At 39.2% G+C, this 18287-nt stretch overlaps 1 long non-coding RNA gene across 2 annotated transcripts in view; it reads left to right on the top strand.

Moving 5' to 3' along the window:
- LOC140849564 (uncharacterized) overlaps positions 1–17259 on the top strand; it is a 47803-nt gene extending 30544 nt beyond the window's left edge. The window contains exons 1-5 of one of the 2 annotated variants that reach the window (XR_012131597.1): positions 9095–9226; positions 14023–14215; positions 14681–14923; positions 15660–15766; positions 16018–17259. This is a non-coding gene — a long non-coding RNA (uncharacterized lncRNA). Of the gene's footprint in view, positions 1–9094; positions 9227–14022; positions 14216–14680; positions 14924–15659; positions 15767–16017 lie in introns of those variants that run through there. The other variant, XR_012131598.1, reaches the window with a different exon arrangement.
- The last annotated feature ends 1028 nt before the right edge of the window (positions 17260–18287 follow it).

The raw sequence follows: 18287 nt of genomic DNA, 5'->3' as shown, positions 1-18287 counted from the left end.
CAGAGGAAAGGAAACAAATTAGGATTGTGGTGATAGGCTATTGGGAAACTAGGACTTTATGGAAGTGAACTTGACAGGAGTTGATACCTCATTAGATGTGAATATGGCATGATTAAGAGGAACTGAATGACTGTCACAAAATTTATTCCCAGAAGTTGGTAATTTTTTCACACCATGTTACATTTTCTGCAACCATCTTGCTTGTTAGAAAAGATTCCCAATTTGCAGGCTATTTTGGGACTGTGTCTGTAGCAAAATGAAACAAACAAGAAACAAAGTGATAAAGTGATACAGGTATAAAGAATTTGCCTGAAACAGACTCCTTTATTTCATGGGGTTAACAGTAGTACTGCTTTTGACCAAGCAAAATTGTGTGTTCCAGTGATGATAATGGGAAAAGAAGTGTGTTTGGAGCTCCTTGCCCCTTCACTGTCCTAACTCACTATCAGAATGTGCCAGAACTGAGTCAGAGCCAAGCAACTGAGGATGCATTTTTCAGTTTTTCAGAATTTGGTTTATTGGCTAGATGTGTTCATTTTTTAAGCAGGAAAACTGAGCTTGGAAGTTGATTCCAGAACATAATTCCTTTTATTAGTACAGAGGAAGAATTGTGAATGTGCTCCTTAAGGAATGGGTGCCCAAAAGCTTTCTTGATAATAGAGGTAACAATACCTTTTAAAGTAATGTTTTTAAAAGAATAACCCCAGTATCTTCTCTTCCCGAGGGAAAACGATAAATTTTTTATCATGCTAGTGTCATGATGGTGTTAGTTGCCCGATAAATATCTGTAAGATAAATATCAGGAAAAGATTGTAGCAAAAGGAGATCTATGATGGGAAAACTCTTAAGAAGTACTGTAATTTTAATGCTGTTAGGAGAGCCATCTTACACTCAGGTAATTGGAAAATAAATAGATCTTCAAAGATAAAAATGAAGAGGGAAGAATGTTTACTCCTGAGGGCTACTTGGTTAGGTCATGTTAAGATTTGACTCAAGAGTTGGGAAATCTCACTTCCAAAGACTCTGAACAGACTATAAATTACCCATCCCTTCTGTTATGCTGGATTCAAGCACATCATAGGGATTTATGAAAAATATCCATGGTCCATCACTTCTTCCTCAAGAAGAGGCTAGAGCTCACATTGGCTACTTAATCATGACTTTGGCTGTTTAACACTCTTCATTCTCCCAGATATACATTGTTCTGTGTAATCTAAACTAGAGGTCCAATTTTTATGGCACGTAATAGTTAGAATGACTAGCCAATCTTCAAAGGATCATTTTCAATATCTGAGTTATATTTTACTTTATAGCAGATTCTGCACAACACCCAAAAAGAAAAAATTGTATTTAACACTGAGCCATTAGTAACACATAATAAAAATAAAAAGCAGTAAGTAGTAATGAGATATTGTGCCCCAAATCATCCTCCAATGCTATCATTTGCTGGAAATTTTCCAAAAGGAAGTGGAAATTTAAGGATTCTATTTTAATTGCACAACAAGGGGGAAAAGTGCTCAACTACCATGAGAACATGTTGGAGGGAGATGGATTTTGAACCAAAAGATGAAGGTAATAGTATGCTTCTGGAAAGTCAATGTCTCCTCTCTGATTTAAGCACTATGGCTTATAGTAAGCATCTTGGCAAAAGCAAAAATTGAGTAAGAAGCCTCAGTAATTATCATGAATCTATATCTCAAGATGTAAGGAAAAAAGCATAAACCAGCTACAACTCCCTTTGCAAGCCAATTGTCCTTCAAATGCACGAAGTCATTCTTAGAACTTCGTCATGAGAAGAGTGACAAAATATCACTATCTTGAATTTAATCTAAAAATCAATAATAAAGACTCTTACCTAATAAAGGCTCTAAATAGAATAATTATTTCACTACTTGTTTCCCCTTGTGACCATTCAGAAATTTAGTAGTGAATTGGACGTAACCTCAACTCTCTTCTTCTCCCTGAGCCCTTCCCCCACTCCCTTCTTCCTTCCATTCTTTTGACCTGGAGGGATGAGGTATGTAGCCAGGAGTTACTTCCAAAACCAAGGAAATCAATTGAGGATTTTCATAGACTGGCTAGCTGTATCAATTAGCTATTTCTGCATAACAAACAAAACTTAATGTTTCCAACAACCATTTATCTAGTTCATGATACTGCAATTCCAGTTGGCAACTTACCTTGGTCTCATCTGGGCTCCCCCATGTGTCTGCATGCACCCATGTGATGAAGAGTAACTGCTTCCAGGACTCGACTAGCACCTCTTGGTTTTCCTCCATGGGATTTCTTAACCCCCAGCAGATAGTTGTGTGCAAGGTGGGGCAGAGGTCCAGGACTGAGTGGAAGCATGCAAGAGTTCTTGAGGCCTAGGCTTAAATTGGCACCATTCATTTCTGCAGCATTCTGTTATACCAAACAAGTCACAGGGCCAGCTCAGATTCAAGATGTGGGAAATAGATTCTACCTCTTGATGGGAGAAGATACAAAGTCACATTAAAAAAGCATGGATACAGGAAGTCTGTTAATTTGGGCCATCAAGTGATCAATCCACTACACTAGCTACTGTTCTGTAGCTTAAAATATCAATTAACATTTTATTAAAGAAGTATCTTTTTTATTCCTATTTTACTGAGAGGTTTTATTCAAGAGTGAATATTGAATTTTATTAAATGTTTTTCTTTGCATGAGTAGGGATGATCATGGATTGGCATTTTCTCCCTTGAACTGTATGATGAATTATTTTAAGAGATTTTCTAATACTGAACTTCCTGGCATGCCTGGAAGGAACCTCACTTGATTGTGGTTATTCTTCTTTCATTACATTGATTAATCTCTTTGCTAGTATTAAGATTTTATCTGTTTATGAATAGTCTGCAGTTTTCTTTCTGGTGCTACATTTGGCAGATTTTTGGTACTAGTTATAACTCTGTCAAAGTGAAATTTCCAATGTAGTGGATTTTGTCCTAAAGAGCATTATATCATAGATTGCTAAAATCTGGTTAGATTCTTAGTTCTATTCCTTCATTCCTTTATTCTTTACTAGATGACCCATTATCTGATTCACCCAATTTTTTCTACCTCCTCAAGACTCCAAACACACCTGTTTTATTTATTTATAATGTGGCCTACATACTTTCTGATTTAGCCCCCTGTGGTCTCCACTTTCTGGTCTTCATGCCTTTGTGTAATCCCCTCCCCTTGAATCTGAACAGTACCTGTGACTTGTTTCTAACCAGTAGAGTATAGCAAAGATGATGGGATGTCATTTCTATGATTAGGTTACATAAGAGTGAATTCTATCTTATTAATAGACTCTCTCCCCACAGACGTAGGTAAAGCAAGTTGCCTTGTTGGGGAGGCCCACATGGTAAGGACGTGAGAGTGACCTATGGTCAATAGCCTCAGCCCAACAGCCCTTGATCTAAAATTCTTCCAAGTGTAAGATTCTTCCCCATTCAAGTCTTCAGATAAGACCTCAGCCCTGGCCAAAACTTTAATTGTAGCTTTTGAGAGACTAGGAAACAGAAAGGCCAGCTAACCTATGCCTGGATTCCTGACTTACAGAAACTGTGAGTAATAAATGTGTATTGTTTTAAGCCTCAAAGCTGTGGCAATGTGTTAGCCAGTAATAGATAATTAATACAATTGAATAATAGATTCTCAGGGTGAGAAGAAAAAAATGCAAAAAAAATGCTTATATTTTGTGTAGATAACTAATATAATAGATTCTCAGGGTGAGAAGAGAGATGCAAAAAAATCATATCGTTCAATCTTATAGTCTAAGGTGAATCTCCTCAAAGTACCTGTCTACTTTATGTTTAAATGACTCAGGTGACAGAAAACATTCATTTAAAAAATTTTAGTTATCATATTTTTATTTGTAGAAGATTTTTTTTTGCACATTTACCTTGCCACGTTTTGTATTTTCCTGTTTCCTACAGATGTCTTCAAGCTTGTCTTTTATTTATTTCAACAGAATCATCATAGTTTTTATTGTCTGCCTCTGAAGTCTTTTTGGGTCTGTTGTCTACTCAAGTCTTGTTTCTGTATATTCCTGGTTTTCTTTGTGTGGGGAACATTGCTTTGCAAATCATTTGTGGAAATAATTTGAGGTCCACAGATGAAAATGATAACCTCCAGAGAGAATTTTTGTTTGCTTCTGCTAAGCTTCTGGGGTACATCCACCTTAAATCAAGTTGAGTCTTGAGATGCAATTAAATCACAGGCTTCAATCTTCTTCTGGGCTGATTCATGCCCATCCTGAATGTGCAGCCTTTGGAGGAGGGCTCCTGGTTTATCGAAGGAAGGGTCTTCAACTAGATCTCCTTTCTGTGCTTATCACTGTTGTCCAAAAGGCCATCAGAGCAAAGCTTCTAGCTTACCCAGATTGAGAAAAGAGTCAAAAGCATTTCTATGCCCGTTTTCCTTCTGTGACCATATACCTCCCAGCACTTCCCTTTTACTTTTACTCTTGACTTTTTAAAAACTGTATCTCTTTGATGATTTTAAGATGTTTCTTTTAAGCATTTTGTTTGTTTCCAGGAAGACAATTGCTTCAAATATCATATCCTGTCATTACATATTACACTGTTTCACTTCAAATCTTTACTCTGTTACTTTATAGCTGTGTGACTTCAGACAGGTATAATGTATAAAGAATATATGAAGAATATAATGTGCCAGCACATAGTAAGTGTTCAATGAATGTTAACTATTAGTATCTATTTTTGGGCTATCTTATTTATCTCCCTTAAGTAATTATCACTCTAAAAATTGCCTTGTTTATTTTTTATTGTTGCTTTCTTTTCCACTGGAACATAAGCTCCATATTTTCATACTTATGTTGCAAATTGAATAATATTTTAAATGAATTAAAGAATATATTAAAGTTTTTGCTATAAAAACATCAGCCTTGACTCAATCCTAATAGCTCACAAATAAAAAGTAGGTCATTTTCTGTGAAATAATAAACAATCTGAAGTCCATTTTATAGCACATTCTTTTTAAAAAGAGTAAATTAAAAACCCACTTTAATCCAAGAAAAGTGAAAGAATAATTTGACCAGATTTTACCATTTAACTGCCAAAATCACTTGGATATTAGCACATTATTTCTATGTTTGGGCAAACACTGCCCCTCTTCAGTTTTCAAAAAACAAGATACTTTGGTTCAAGTATCTTAAAATTTAAACATGTAGCCATGTGCCAAATACCTTGACCTTCCACCATTTATCATAATTTCAGAAACTTTTCCTTCCATGGAGTCATTACTCCATTAACAGGAGTTAGGGATGTTCAGCATGTAATTTCTTACATTACAACCTTCTGCTAAAACCACTGCATTATGCCTTCTATTCCATGCCAGGGCAGGGAAAGGAGCAGGGAAACATGTCTGGTTATGTGCCTCTTTGTGGCTAGAGGTGCCATTTACCTTGTAATTTGATGGCTGAAAACTTCCCTATCATGTCTATCTTCTTACAATTCAGAGTCTCAGAAGGTTGTGGATTGCATTAAACATGATACTGGGTTTCTCTTAAGAAATGCTCCTCACTCATAGGCTTGGACACAGAGGTTTCTGTTCTGTTGTCCATTGGGAGAAGAGGCCTGCAAAGAGAGCCCAGGAAACCCCTTCCTTCAGGAAGTCCTTCTCAAGTTTTCTTCAGCAGCTTTTCAATAGGCAAACACTATTGCCTTACTTTTTTTTTTTTTTGTTAGTGTAGTGGGTTAATATTAACACAAAACTGTTATATTATCTCTGATTGCAGAATGTACAGGCCTTTGCCAAGAGAAATCTAGATGTTAACACATATTTGTACAGTATACTCAGCTTTATGCAAATATTTCTCTCCCAAATTTATGTGCATATTATATTTTTGGAAATTAAATAATAGTCAAGTGCATAAGGGGTCTTTGTATTTAAAAAACAAAACAAAACTCTGAGATGAATTAGTTTGGAAAGCATAGAGTTAAAGGGAGAAATAGAAGATGAAGTTTTATAGGAACTTCCAAAGGCCTCCAGACACTCCCTGACACTCCCTGACTCACCCCGCCCTGTGTTTTGTGTTGTTTGGGATGGATTCTAAAGTTTGGGGGCTGAATTTTCTCCTCAAAGCAGAAAAAGAACTATTTGTATAAGAAAGGTGTTAAGAGGGAGGGAATTAGCTTATAGTCATTTAAGTGAAGCCATGTTTCAAGCCCTGGATAAGCTGAGTTCCAGGAGTTTCCAGTTGGGGCTGCAGACCAAGGGTGTGAGGTTGTGGAAGACAGGGCTGGAGGGAAAGCAGGCTGCAACCCAGGGAGAGAGGCTGGGGTACTGCAGAGAGCTCCCCTGGTTTTTCCCCATTCTCCTTTATGTCTTGATGGTGGATCAGGCTGGTTAGAAGCAGGGCAGAAAGTGAATAAATAGAGACTGTAAAGTACAGGCAAGTTTTGAGGACTTTGTTGATGAACAACAGAAAAAAGTATGAGGGTTTTTATGCACTGGATTTTAGAAAAGTAAAACATGCACAAAGATGGTTTGCTTCTTAAATTTAGGACTTATCACACATTTGAAATACTGAAATTTTTTGAGGTTTTTATGGTATTATCATAATAGATATATAATATATATATATACTATTTTTAATAATATATAAATATACTATTTTTCAAAAAAAATTTTCTGTAGTTAATGGGGCCATTCCCAGGAAACAGACTTTAGTGTCACTGATAATTAACAACATTTAAAAAATGTCTTCTTAGTCTTATTTTTACTAATAAGACTAAGAAGATAATAATAAGGAAAAGGCTAGTAGAACTCCATAGCAGGTGAAATCTAGGGCTATTGAAAGTCCTATAGGGAGTGAATTGAAATTTTCTAAAGTTACGTCCTTTTTCTAGATACATAGATTTTTCATAATCTGATTTAAAATCTCTGTCCTTTTCATCTCTACTGCTTGAAGACATGTCTGCTATGTAGTGTATAAGCTAAGGATTTGGGACTAAGCACCCTTTTCAATTGATCTGTGTTATTTACAGTGCCACATCAATTTCTACTGCCCTGTCTCCTTGAGCTATAGCAGCAAACAGTCTTCACCTCCTGGCACTAGTCCTGGCCAGTCAGAGGACACATTCGCAAGGGCGGGGCATCCTTAGTCTCATTTTTCCAAGCAGATATTAAACAGAGAGCAAATGAAATTTCCTTGAAAACACATCTCTTCCTATAAAACGGCTGAAAATACACATTTACATTGTCAAGTTGTGGCAGCGATATGTATCAGTCAGATCTCTTTAGATTAAAAGTGACTGCATTGCAGTAAACTAAATTAGACCAAAAAAGGAATTTGTTGGTCCTCATAATTGAAAATCTGAGCGAACATTTGAGTTCATCTGAACCCAAGTGCTCAAACGCTGGCATTAGAAATCTGTCTCTTCCCCCTCAGCTCTGCTGAACTCTGTGCTGACTTCATTTACAGGCTCTGACCAAGTCATGAGGAAAGTGGCAGCCAGCAGCTCCAGGCCTACATCCTGTTGGTGTATGAACTCCAGCAAATAGTGAGCACCTCTTCCCAATTGTCCTGGCAGATATTCTAGAACTAAATTTTCCTTAAGGAGTGACTAAGGAAAGTGCTCGTTCCTAAAATAACCACTGATCCTGATAGGCCAGGCTTAGCCATATGCCTACTCCCAGAAGGGGGCTGGGGACGATCACCCACAGGAGCAGCAATGATGGGTAAGTGTGCTAAATTCCTGTGTTAGAGGGTGTTTTATAGTTCAGCACATGTCCCGTGCTCTCACTAGGCCTTTGCAAATGTGGGTGAGGCAGACTCCTAGATAGTTCTACCTGTCAGTAGAAACTGTTTTGAAAAAGAGAAAGAGGCAATAACTAATGTGGGGAAAGCAGCTCTCTAACAGAAAAACTGGAGAGATGGCAGAATAAAGAAATAGCATGGGAAAGGGAGCAGTTAAATGAGAGATTTAAAATAAACAAGAACAAAATAATTATTAGCATGTATAAGGATCATTAAACAGCTATAAAATTAATCACAACATTTGTCTTGACCAGTTTCTATAGAAAGCCACATCCTTTGAACAAAATAGCAGTAGACTCATAGACACCTAGAGGCGACTGGCAGTTGCCAGGAGGAAGGGAGCGGGGATTAAGGGCCACAATAATCGGCCATCACAGTGTGGGTGGGTCACGGGGATGGTAGTACAGCACGGAGAATGCAGTTAATGGCTCTGTAACATCTTGGATGGTGACTGCAGTGGAAGGGGTGAGGACTTGATAACATGGGTGAATGTTGAACCACTGTGTTATCTATGTGAAACCGATTTAAGATTATATATCAATGATACTTTAATTAAAAGAAAGAAAGAAAGAAAGAAAACAACCTCCTTTGGTAATAAGGCCCCAAGAATGAGCTGGGTTGGTCTGGTTTGGCTTATGCTGAGAGTATACCTCTTTCTTATCTTCTCCCGCTTTCTAGTTTCCCTCTTCCAGGTCTTCTTTTCTCTTCCTGACAGCTCACTTCTGATCTGACAGCTTCCATCTTACATCACTAGCTACTGTCTTCCACCTTCTTTTGACCAATTTTGCTTTACCTCTACACTGCAACATCTTATTTGCATTCCTCTAAGGAGATATGGAAAAGAAAATGATGAAGACACTCTACTCTGCAGGCCCCTGAATGGTTATTTGATGTGTCAGAACTAAGACAGACTACACAATTTTCAGAGCCTTTTATTCAAAATTTATTAAGAATTTCATGACAGCAGAGCATTAAACTAAGAACAGGGTTCCTCTGGTGCTGGATTTGCACAACTGGAAAGGATATATACACTCATGAAACTGACCCTGGGCTTGGTTTCCTTCCCAACTGCTGCCCTCAGATACGCCTTGTCCTTCACATGGCCTTCCTTTTAGGGGAGGTGGGTCCCATCCCCAAATCCAGGAGGATGGATTAAGCCAAGAGTATATCCCCATTCCCTTTGTCAGCAACTGGTTGAGGTATGAACACATGAGAGAGTTCTGTCCAATGGGATCTAATTTTGATGAAATTAGACATAGAAGAAAAAACAGCTCTTCTTTTCCTAGACAAAATCATCTATGCCATGATTTCCAGCTTTGCTGTAGTATCTTGCTAAATGAGGGATGCATTTCTGAACACGACAAAGTAGAAAGAAGGAGCCCATCAGTTAGTCATTGAATCAACCAGCCACGAAGACACTCCTGCTTAGGCTTCGTGGTATGTGAAATAATACATTTTATTAATTAAGCCAATTGATTTGGGATTTTCCTCTAATAGCTAAAAGCAACTCAATTTATATATCTGGTAATCAAAGACATTCTTATGTGAAAGCAAGAACAGAAGAAAATGGACAGAAATGTAAAATGTGGGGTAGCACAGGGGAATGGGGCTTCTCAAAGGGACTTTTTTCCCCACTAAAGAAACTTGTCTCACACCGTCCAGTTTCCCTCCCTCTTTTGAGATATTAAAGCACATATAGAAAGTTTAGAAACAGGAAGCTAAATAACAAAATATATTAAATGAAATATGAACCCGGATTTCAGAAAGTTTTGATCATAGAAACTTTAGTTACAAGTAAGATTTCCTGAATGTAACATGTGAGTAAAAGTTACTAATCCAGAAGCAGAAACAATAAATCCTTGAAAGTGCTTTTCTGGGTCACTTTTGAAATTACTGCCATAGTTTCTCATATATAACTTCAAGAACTTACTTGGTGGGAAAATAGTGATAAATTAAAGGAAAGTCTTCCTTGAGAAGCTACCAAATAAATATATTCTGAAGCTATTTGTTATAGTTAGGACTCCATCCACTGTAAGTGGAAGGAAATCTAACTCAAGCTGATTTAAGCTTACATAATCTGGGATTCCAAGGTGGGCTGATTCTGGCCCAGTTGGATCCAGGTTCATATATGTAAGGTTGTTTCTCCCTTGGCTCTTTCTGTCTGCCCCTGAGAGGTACACTGTCCAGTTGGGCAGGTCTCTCCCCATGCTTTGCGGCGGTGCCAGGAGGAGTTTGTCTACCCCAGCCACCTCAACTGGGAGTGAAGGAGGGTTGTTGTCTGAAGGAGAATGTAGATGATGTTTAATAAGGTGGGGGAAAGGATTGTAGGCAGGCAAAAACAAGTGCCTGCATTACTGCTGTGCAATAAATTCATGTTGAAATTTTAGTTTATTAATAGCAAGTATTGCAGGAAAAAATTAATGTCACTCAGAAGCCAAAATAAAGAATTCTGAATCCACATTAATTTATTGTGAAGATTTTTTTTCTTAATATACCAGTTAAGTTTTGAGAATCTGGCTAATATTTTAGTCTTTTGTGTAATCATTCCAAAAGCTAATTCTATTTCTAAATCAAAGGGGATTTGTGAATTCACATGTCTAATCCTCAAATGTGAATTGAAAAAGGAATGAAATTGAAACCAGAGACATGATATATATTGCCAAATCAAAGTAATGACATATTAGAGATAACAAAGCTCGATTCTTGAGTGAAATTTTATGCTCTATCAAAGTGGCAATTAAAAAGCCCAGATATAATGTCACTTAACTTGATGGGATTCATAAAAACATTGCTGACTGTTTGTCAGAAAAGACAATTTAGTTAGGGAGTTGACTTCATGTATTAGAAAGCAACAGAGTATTTCATCCTTTTCTCTTAAACAGCTTATATTAAAATTCAAGTCACTAGATATTGAATACACTGGGTTACTGGAAAAATTCCACAAAGGAGTTCCTATGAAATGGAAGGCATACTTCAAATTTCTAACTGAGCTGTTTATTTACTGTGAGTTTAAGGATTCACCTTGTTAAGAACCAGCTCTCCAGATCTACATGAATTTGAGATTGCCTCATTTTCATTGGCAAACAGACAAAGACATTAGTTTCTTGTTCCAGAATAACAAGACATCCTCTATTTCAAATAGAGGTAACTTGAAAACATTGCAGTAATTTATAGATACCATGTAATGGTGAGACACTGTGTTATTCCAATGGCTGAAGAAAAATTAGCTATTTAAGAGGTAGTTTATCTAAGTCAAAATGATGGCATTGCTCTGCAAGGAGTTTTCTTGCATCTCATGCAAACCCAACTCCTTTTTAAGTTATCACCTTGTTGTGCAGTGTTACAGTCCATACGGATGGCAAGTCCTGGGGTTGGAGTGAAAGTCTTAACCAATGAAGACATACCTCAGAGAAGCTCAATTCATTCAATATCATCTTTTTATTAAGCAGACAGCATCCATAGCCATCATGTACAAGAACCATAGATTACTAAGAGAAAGAAATGATCCTGAAACTAAGACTAACTGTGGCTGGTTCTCCCTTATAAGGAAAAGGTGTCCTAAATCATGTCAGTCCTAAATCAATCTCCATAAGTCTCTTTGCAGCTCCTTTTCCTCCTCACAGAGACTATGGAGGAGGGGTGAAGGGAGTGAGACGTGGAGCAGGGACCCCCAGAATCCTCATTCACGGAGTCTTTTGCCTTTCCAGAGGGACTTGACACTGAGCTGGAGGTGTGGCGATTCCAGAAACCTGCAGGATCCTCTCCCGCCCCATTAGCAGTGGGAAGAACTGTGGTTACTGTTGTTTTAGTTAGTGGCAACAAAGAGGAAGGCAGCGCCAGAGTCAGGCAGCCTCAGGGGGAGCTGGAATTGGGGAAACAGCCAAGGGTCCTCAGAGGGAGAAACTCTCGCATTATATTTCTGTTGTCTGCCCTAGAAATCTGTCCTGCAACCTTCTTGCCCTTTTTCAGAGTCATTAGTGAAAAGCTGCTATACATCAAAGTGTATTAACTTTTTGGGGGGGGAGTTGGAATTCAAGGACTGAGAGTCCAAGTCCCACAACTAAGGCAGTGTGAACTGGAGCAATAAGGACAAGACATGGGTGGGACCGGGTGCTCTGTAGAGCAGGGACTCAGTCACAAGTAGAGCCCAAAAGAACTGGCACAGAAATCCTGGGGAGGCAATGGGGTGGGAACTTGAGTTGACACCTGGGTTACTGGCACGCTAATAATTACTAACATATATGGAGAGACTTATATGTATCAGTCTTTGGACTAAGAGTTTACATATACTCTCCTGTTTGTTCCTCCCCCAAATTCTATATGGTTTTATTACTTTACTTCTTTGAGATGAAGAAATTGAGGCATAGAAGTGTTAATTTGCTTAGGGTCATAAATGCTGAAGCTAAACAGAGATCAGAGATCTGTGTGGACACAAAAGCCCCCGTTCTTAACTATCAGCTTCAGCTTTTCAGGGCCCCATCAGCTACACAGTGCCGGGTGGCACTTGGATCCTCACTCCTGTCCTTTAGCATAACTAAATAACAGCATATTAAATGCTGACTTTAAAGGCTGCCCCCAAATTCCTAGATCTTTTAAGTTTTAAAACAAATCATTATTATCAATAACAAACTGTTATTAATTATCTAGTTAGTATGCGTGGAAGGAAAAAGAGGTATAATACCTAATCCCTAACCTTATGAAATTATGATCAAGTTGGATAGATATGATAAGTTTTAGAATAGAAACACAAAGCCATGTATGACATACCTAACTCAGAAGCAAAAGGCTCAGCTAAGCTAATGTGGGGTAAAGTGTCAGAGTGAGAGAGAGAGTGCCTGATTCCTGGGTCAGCTTTTTGGGACCTGAGTGGGTTTGAATACATCACTTACGCTCCCTCAGTCACACTGCCTATGGCAACTGGGGATGAAGAAAACATGTGCTTTACCAGCCAGAGCATCACCCTGAGTCTTAAGTGAGATGATAAATGGAAAATTGCTATGTAAACTGCCAAGACTTATATCAATTCCAGTTATTATTCTAGACTTCTAGTGCGAACATGATTGACTGTCCCCCAGATATTTAAAAATAGCCCATCTTCTACATCCAATGTCAAATGCCAGAAGATAACACTAAACCAATACAAACAAGGCACCATTTCTACCCTGCCACCTGTCTGTTCACGTAGGGAGGATTACCGGCAGGAGGGCAGACAGCGGTTGCAGCAGGGAGTACGGGCGCCAAGCAGGGGAAGGAAGGGTCAGCCCAAAGCCTGTCTTCTTGCTCGCCCCGGCCCCTCCTCGGGTGGCTATGGACCCTGTCAGGTGTGCACCCCGGGTATTTCTCCAGCACACTCCTGTCTTCACTCCATCACCTCTACCTTCCTTCAGGTGCTTATTGCCTCTTGCTGGGCCTTGCACCAGCCCATCAGCCCATTTCACATCACTGCCAAAGTTTTCTTTCCAAAATGCAAATGTGATCATGTCACTCTCCACTGTAAATCCCCAGATCGCCTTCCCAATGCGTGGGCACAGGGTAAAGTTCAAGTTTGACAGGACCGTTCCCAAGAAGCTTTCACCTCATAGCACTTTCCCAGTTGTACCCACAGCCCAGCTTGACTCTCTGTCCTGCAGGTTCAAATAGGCCACCATCAGAGCCACTCCTTGGCACTTTTCACCTGTTCTTCGAGATACAATGTAAGAATAGCCTCCTCCTCACAGCCTTCTTCCACATCTACTCCCATCCTTGTCACGGTGCCCCACCCACTCAGAGATGGCCAGGGATCCCCTCCGACCCACTAACACATCATGCGTGCTCCTCTTTCCACACTTGCCACAGGGGGGATCAGTATTTATTTTTCTGTCTCTCCCACTAGACTGGATTCCCTAAGGATAGGGAATCCTCAAATTTAAATCCCTACCACCTAGGATATAACAGCTCCTTAATAAACACTTAAAGAATAAATGTATTAACATTGACTTAAAAATGCCCCATATTAGCATGGTTTAAATAAATGACTGCATTTGCAATATATTACAGAAGCACAGCTTGCTTGTAATTTTCTGTTCAATGTTCTCAGCATGGAAATTTTTTCAATCAGAGTAACTGAAGTTGTAATCATTTAAAAGAGATGTCACTAGCTAAATGGATTCTTTGCTTAGAAAAATGTCAGAAGAGTGCTGTAATTAACAGAAAAATTCCACCAAGATATTTTTTTATCCCCATTTTCATGTCAGATCTCCTTTTGGACCTGCAGTAAAGTTTTGACTCTATCAATTATGCCATTTCTGACTGCTGCTTCAGCAAGATGACAATGTCAAAAATGCCACCCTGAGAAAACCAACAGGGGTGAAGGAGCATGGAATATGAAATGTTTCAGTGTGAGAAACTCTCTCAGGAAGAAATCCAGTGCCCAGAGACCATTATCTGGTAAAACCATTTGTCTGACTCTGGGTAGAAGCCAAAAAATTTCATTAATAGTGGGCAGGGTAGAGAAGGTCAGTATGGGGCATGACTATTTTAGCTGCTTTTGCTGTGTAATGGCAACTATCACAGAATTCTATAGAAAAAATAAGTGAAATGCATTAATCAGTGACTCATCATCTGGGAAACTACAATTTACACTAGACTAAGTGAGAGTGCTGAGGGGGCCTGACACCCAAATTGGTCTGGCTTGTTTTATCAGTGGAATTTTTTTAAAGGACATTGGTAGCCTTTTCCCCTTTCTCCATTTTTTTCTTTTTAGAGGCTTTGTGAAGTAGCATATACCTATTAAAGTCCAAGTGTGAAGGCTTGCTTTCTTGTGCAGGCTGGGATTGTTGCTCTTTTTAGAAGGACAGAGGAGGTCAACAGATAAAAGGGCAGGGCTACATGACATCTTTTCCTTTTCCTAAGTTTGTCCAGAACTCTTGCCTGCACCCTCATCGGCCTGTGCCTGGAACATTGGAGCTGCCTCTGACACCACCTGCAAGTCAGCCCACCTTTTGCTCCAGCCATTGCTGGGCCACCCAGCACTGCACAGGGTCACCTCACAGCACCTGGCATGAGGTGCTTTCAAGGTCTCTTACCTAATGCTCTTGGGCTTCTCTGATGCATCAGTGTGGGCTGCCCACTGGGCTTCTTACCTGCAGCCTGAAGGTATGTACAGTTGGGAGGAGGGTAACAAGATGACCCTCTCCTCCTTGCCTTGGGTGGTTAAATCTGAGGTTCATTAATGGGCCACAGGAGGTTCTATTGGCCTCCAGCCCTAGTTGCCTAGTGGGGACCAGCTAGACCAGACACCATTGTCCTAGCTTTCCTCCCTCCCTCTTTCATGCTACCCAGGTCCGCACTCTTGTTCGTTCTGATCATTTCTCAGAATGAGCTAGCTGCACGCAAGCCTTTCAGTGGTCTGCTTTCCGGGAACACTCAAGCTAAACCACCTCCAAACTGCTCTTGATGTCCGTGGCAGATATATTTTTTTCATTACTAAATGTTTTGGGTAGAAATATGTTGCTTTGTATTTGCAAAACAAAGTTTCTACTTCTATTTTGTAATGGGTGGGGAGCATTTATTTAGACCAAGGTAATGCTGCATATTTTGGTTAAAAAGAGTCTCTTCCGATTATTATGGTCCCAGTTCTTTAGCAGTTTAGCTTGGCCAATTCAGGATCCTTCCCCTCCCCTTCTCCTGCACTTCTCCCCAGAGGCCATTTAAGTTCTCAGATGTTTGAATAGCATCCTGGTCTCTTCTACCTTCCCTAGGTAGTGTTTGCCTTCCTCTTCCCTAGGCAGTCCTCCAGAATCTCATGGTCTAGTAATAAGAGATTGTAGGGGAAAAAATTACAAACAAGAAAAACATGGTTAAAAATATTAGATATATTATTCTTTTTCAGGTCTCTCCCCTCTTTCCAAGTCTTCATGCCATTGTTGACTAACATCATTTTTACGATGCCTGTCATCTACAAACGAACCAACCATGGCTTCCAATGCACTACCTCAGGTATCTAGAATGAACTTGTCTTCTTCCAGTTGTACTGAAAGTTAGCATCAATATTCATAGATGTAAAAAGGAGGTACATAGGGTAAAAACTTGGGATAATATTAGGAGGGGGAAATGAGTACTAGATTGATGACCAGGAATAACCATGAAAGTCTGCCACTCTTGATATGCCCTTCTTACCATCCTTAATGTGGCCTCCTGCAGCAAAAACAATGCCTGGTTCAATAATGTGTTTTCTCTTGAGTACACAGACAACTGCATCTCCCAGCTTCCTTGCAGAGAGATTGGAGCCATGGACTGTGTTCTGGATGGTGGGATGTGAGCAGAGGAGATTTACAACCCTGGGAATCTTGGCCCACGAAAATGTCCCAAGCAAAATCTCCATTTGCTCATCTTCTGTGGTAACCCTGGGAACCACACGTGGAGGGCGATACCACCAAAATCTGGAACTGAGCCTTAGGCTGTGAATGCCTGGGTGGAGATGAACCCCTTGTTCTCCCCTGATTCTCACCCCCACCATGTTAGATTGGGATGAAGTGAATAATTAAGGTTTACTGTGTTAAACCACTAACATTTGGAGGTTTGTTCTGGCAGCTAGTGTTATTTACTCTAATGCATCAGTATTGTGCAAGGGGGTGCTCTTGCCAAAAATGGATACACTCTTCCCTCTATGTTTTCTAATCAAAATCCTACCAATGTGTAAAAGCCCAGCTAAGGTCCTACCTGATACACAAATTTCTGGCGATCACTACAGCCAATGGCAACCTCTCTGTTCTCCTTACTCCTTTGGGGAGCGTTGTTCTGTGTAGACCTCAAATATGTACTGCTCTGCTTTGTTATTTGGCTTTTCATGTGTATGCGTTTACTTGCCCAACTAGATCATAAATTCCCAACTGGAAAAGACTGTTATTATTACTGTTATTATTATTTTTCCTTGGCCCCCAAAGCAATTATCACCAATCTGTGTGGGTGGTACACCAGGAATGAAAAGTCAGAAGTCATAGAAGCCTTATAAATGTCCTATAAATATCATTGTGTGATTCTAGCATGGGCTAATATAAGAATTCAACCCTAGCAATTCTGGCTCACAGATACAACAATGAATTCTCTGAGGATAAAATTAATTCCTATACATAAATGAGCTGTTCAGAAATACATTTAATTTACTTTTTTCCTCAAGGGCTAATTAATGTTATCATTTCCTCTGCTTATCCTCAAATGCATATTAAACAATATCCCCAATTGTGAAAGGAAGAATTAGAATGTGAGATCTCTGTGAAATTCCCCACACTCCTGATTTTCTCTCATCCATATATAGTTCTTGTTTGAAATGAAAGTCAGCAGGTTTAGTACAATCTGTGCTGGATTTTATGAGTCTACTTTTCAATGATAACAATAATAATAAGTACTACTATACATTCCTGAATCTCCCATTTCTGACTGCACATGTTGAACAGTGACATTTATCTCTCTTTTGTTTCTAATTATAATGGAAAAAGAAGCTACTAATGTTTACCATTCAGGCAGCCAAGATTTATTTTTCAGTTAAGCAAAAAGGTTTGGGAAAAACTGTTTTAAATATAAAAAGATTAAGAACTTGAAACAAATACGTATTCAAAAACTTTATACAAATTGCTGTTTGAAGATGCTAGAAACCATTTTAAACTGGAAGAAAAGAGTTCACTGTAAATTTTGATGCTGTTGAATGTGCCAGTCTCAATCGTGCAGATAGTTCTGAACGGCCCTTTTCATTCAGCAGGGCTTAGTGTGAGCAATTTTCTTTTCTGTCCAGTCAATGCATTTTCATTTGGAGCTGTTGAGAGAGTACCTCTGCAATCGTGGAGTTCGTGCCCTCCAGTCTTTAGTTTCCTCTCCTTTGAAGCTACGTGTAAAGACATCAGTCTCTGCTGGTTGTACCAGTGGTTCTGACAATCACACAGTATTCAGTCTCACCCTTTTCAAGCCCCAAGTGCAACATATTAATGATGAAGAGTAAATTTTCTAGCCTTTGAAGGAAACCATTTAAAATGATACAGGACATTTCATGCAATGTGGGGCAAATATCTAAAAAGCAAATAAACATTTTTATGGGCAGTCTATCACTCTTGCATTTTAATTTCTTAGCAGCCATAATTTGACCTCTGGTTGACAAGAAGGAAGGATCAGAACTAGGATATAAATACCCAGGTTCATGTATCTTCCTCCTCTAGAAACTCTAGTGTGAGAGTGGCCTTTTCATATGTGGTTGAAGTATTTTCTTTTTTTAACTAGCTACCATGAAAGACATTCAGCAGAGGTTTTAAAACTGTGCTTCTCAAAGCCACAAGTTTTCCATGGTGTTACATCAGGGCTGCCCAAAGTGGGGCAGAGTGTGGGTGCTTCTCTTTCCCCCTCCCACCCAGTAGTTTTGCTTTTTATGTCTTTTATATTTGGATTTCTACATAAAATTTATAATTAAAGAACTGGATTCTAGGGGAAAAAATTTCTCAAATCCATGAATGTTGAAATCGTGGAAACATTT

The sequence above is a fragment of the Manis javanica genome, chromosome 5 (genome assembly GCF_040802235.1).
Source record: "Manis javanica isolate MJ-LG chromosome 5, MJ_LKY, whole genome shotgun sequence".
Classification (NCBI taxonomy): Eukaryota; Metazoa; Chordata; class Mammalia; order Pholidota; family Manidae; genus Manis; species Manis javanica.
This window is presented reverse-complemented; position numbering and strand designations above follow the sequence as displayed.